Below are 3888 nucleotides of genomic sequence, written 5' to 3'. Positions count from 1 at the left end.
GGTGTATGGATGTGCTAAGAAGCCTTAAGGCCGATTTAAAGTTCTGCGTAAACTTGCGTTGGCCCGCGTGGCCTTGCGTTGCCTACGGAGAGGGTTGACGTGCTCCTCTCAAAAAATGGAACTACGCGTCAAGCTCTGTGATTGGTCCGCTTGGTAGCACATGATTCCGACAAGATTCCGACTCTCTCGTCGCCCAAAATGCGGAAGCCATGACAGAAATGTCATTTACTTTTTCTGTAATTACTTATTAATTAAAATTATGATAACCATCGTATTATCTTAGTTTAATGTCATTTCAATGCATCATAGAATTTTTATTTACAACAAGCATAAAAAAAAAAAACGCTATTATGCCGCCCTATGGAAGAGTCAGGCACAACCCGGAGCACCCTTTGCGGGGTTAATAACTGTGGTTTACCGTGGGTTAGGATAACAATTCAAACGTGTCCGGATAGGGGAGAGGACAGGGAATCCAAAACCATTTGAATGGTGTCGATACGACACTGCTATCACGGTCGACACAGCTAGGAGCGAATTCCCGGGTAGAAATTGTCTCTCCCCCCGCTGTCAACGGAGGTTTCATCCACCAGGAAGCGGTGCTGCGAGCAGCAGCGGGTGAACTCCCGGTTAATTGAGTTTACGGTTAAAAGCATATCTTCTCGGGGTGTCAGCGCGGTGGTTCAGGGCTCAAAATGACCGTATACCGATGGTGAAGTTAGCAAAGCAGTCTTGTGTTTCTACCACCTTCATAGCCGGTGTTATTCACGGGCAAAGACGGTGCCCGGAGGCACCCTTTGCGGGTTAATAACTGTGATTTACCGTGGGTTAGGATAACAATTCAAACGTGTCCGGATAGGGGAGAGGACAGGGAATCCAAAACCATTTGAATGGTGTCGATACGACACTGCTATCACGGTCGACACAGCTAGGAGCGAATTCCCGGGTAGAACTTTTAATCTCCCCCCGCTGTCAACGGGAGTCGTCAACCAGGAAGCGGTGCTGCGAGCAGCAGCGGGGGTGACCCGTCACTTACGGGCGAATATCTCCGCGTCACAATGGGTTAGAATACCAAACTAAAATTCTCCATGACCAGAATAGCATGCTGAACACACTGAACTTTGAATGGAGTCTTAGTCATGTACCGTTAACGAGATAGAATAAGAAAAGCATATTTTTCTATGCCCGCTATGAGTACACCGACTGACGCGGTCCGCGTTAGAACTAGAACGTAGAACTATAAACTTGGAGACCCCTTACGTAGGCTACGGCGTAGACGTGCGTAAATTCGACGCAGAAGCTTAAATCGGCCTTTAGTGTCTGTCTGTCTGTCTGTCTGTCTCCTCTCCCCCAGTAGAAGCAGAACCAGAGATCTGTTTTACCTGTCTGTCTCTCAGAGATGTCTGTCTGTCTCTCATAGGGCTTTCACACCGGCAGTTCCGAACGCCGGTTCGCGTTTCGCGTTCGGAAAACCTCCGAACGTTGGCGCTGTCTGGCGAACGTGCCCGCGTTCATACCAGTGTATCGTTCGCCAGACAGTTCGGAACTGCCGGTGTGAAAGCCCTATCAGAGATGTCTGTCTGTCTCTCAGAGATGTCTGTCTGCTTGCCTGCCTCACTCTCTCTCCTCCTCTTCTCTCCTCTCCTCTTCTCATATCATCTCTCCTCTCCTCTCTCCACCTCCCTCTCTCACCTCCTCTTCTCTCCTCTCCTCTCCTCCCCTCTCTCTTCCCTTCTCCCCTCTCTCCTCCTCTCCTCTCCTCTCCCCCTCTCCTCTCCTCTCCTCTTCTCCCCTCTCTCCTCCTCTCCTCTCCTCTCCCCCTCTCCTCTCCTCTCCTCTTCTCCTCTCATCTCCTCTCCTCCTCCCCTCACTCTCCTCCCCTCTCTCTCCTCCTCTCCTCTCCTCTCTCTCTCCTCTCTCTCTCCTTCTCTCCTCTCCTCCCTCTCTCTCCTCCTCTCCTCCCCTCTCTCTCCTCTCCTCCTCTCCTCTCTTCTCTCTCCTCTCCTCCTCTCCTCTCCTCCCCTCTCTCTCCTCCTCTCTTCCCCTCTCTCTCCTCTCCTCTCCTCTCTCTCCTCTCCTCCTCTCCTCTCTCTCCTCCTCTCCTCTTCTCCTCTCTCATCTCCTCTCCTCTCTCCTCTCCTCCCCTCTCTCTCCTCCTCTCCTCCCCTCTCTCTCCTCCTCTCTCTCTCCTCTCCTCTCTCTCTCTCTCCTCCTCTCCTCTCTCTCTCTCCTCCTCTCCTCTCCTCCCCTCTCTCTCTGTCTCCTCCTCTCTCTCTCTCCTCTCCTCTCTCTCCCCCTCTCCTCTCCTCTTCTCCCCTCTCTCCTCCTCTCCTCTCCTCTCCCCCTCTCCTCTCCTCTCCTCTTCTCCTCTCTCATCTCCTCTCCTCCTCCCCTCACTCTCCTCCCCTCTCTCTCCTCCTCTCCTCTCTCTCTCCTCTCTCTCCTCCTCTCCTCTCCTCCCCTCTCTCTCCTCCTCTCCTCTCCTCCTCTCCTCTCTTCTCTCTCCTCTCCTCTCCTCTCCTCCTCTCTTCCCCTCTCTCTCCTCTCCTCCTCTCCTCCTCTCCTCTTCTCCTCTCTCATCTCCTCTCCTCTCTCCTCTCCTCCCCTCTCTCTCCTCCTCTCCTCCCCTCTCTCTCCTCCTCTCTCTCTCCTCTCCTCTCTCTCTCTCTCCTCCTCTCCTCTCTCTCTCTCCTCCTCTCCTCTCCTCTCCTCTCCTCCCCTCTCTCTCTCTCTGTCTCCTCCTCTCTCTCCTCTCCTCTCTCTCCTCCTCTCCTCTCTCCTCCTCTCCTCTCCTCTCCCCTCTCTCCTCCTCCCCTCTCCTCTCCTCTCCCTCTCCTCCCCTCTCCCCCCCCTACCCTCCAGTACAAGCAGACTCCAGACATGTTCATCCAGACAGCGCGTCTCTGGTCCCAGGTGTACGGCGGCGCGCCCGTCTGCTGTCCTGACTACACCCGCAAGATAGACAAGCTCTGCTCCATGGGCTTCGATAAGGTCAGAATTCACCCCTAACCCTGGTCAACCTCTGGATCAGGGGCCGGCAAACTCTGTATATACTACAGGGTAGGGTCTATACTGTACTCAACATCAGCCAGATACATCTGATCCTGGATCCTCAAATAATCAGGATCATTACAGGTTAGAGTCTACAGGGTCAGGGTTAAAGGTCATGGTGATGGAGGTTAGGTTCTAAAGTGTGTACCACATGTCCAAAAGAAGAGATCTGGTGAGGCTGCGTTCTCATTTTATGCTCCAGATTGTGTCTCACTGCCAGTTTACATTAGGGATGCAACCTCAGCACATTATGTTCAAGTCAAGACTAAAAACCCATCTTTTTAATATTGCCTTTAAATTACTAAATAATTAAATGATGATTATATAATGATTGGAGCACTTTGAGCGGCAACGTTTGCAGGAAAAGCGCTATACAAATAAAGGTTATTATTATTATTATTATTATTATTATAAAGGCTTAGGGTCTAGGGTTAGATTGGTGAATGAACTGATAGACTGATATGTTGATTGACAGGCTGATATGTTGATTGACAGGCTGGTATGTTGATTGACAGGCTGGTATGTTGATTGACAGGCTGGTATGTTGATTGACAGGCTGGTATGTTGATTGACAGGCTGGTATGTTGATTGACAGGCTGGTATGTTGATTGACAGGCTGATATGTTGATTGACAGGCTGATATGTTGATTGACAGGCTGATATGTTGATTGACAGGCTGATATGTTGATTGACAGGCTGGTGTGTTGATTGACAGGCTGGTGTGTGTCTTGTGTCCTCTCCTGTAGAATGCAGTAATAGCGGCCTTGTCTTCTAAGTCCTGGGACGTGGAGACGGCTACAGAACTGCTGCTTAGCAACTGAGACCCCGTCCCCCCCTGCT

The sequence above is a fragment of the Nansenia antarctica genome, assembly GCF_963989245.1.
Source record: "Nansenia antarctica genome assembly, chromosome: 3".
Classification (NCBI taxonomy): Eukaryota; Metazoa; Chordata; class Actinopteri; order Argentiniformes; family Microstomatidae; genus Nansenia; species Nansenia antarctica.
This window is presented reverse-complemented; position numbering follows the sequence as displayed.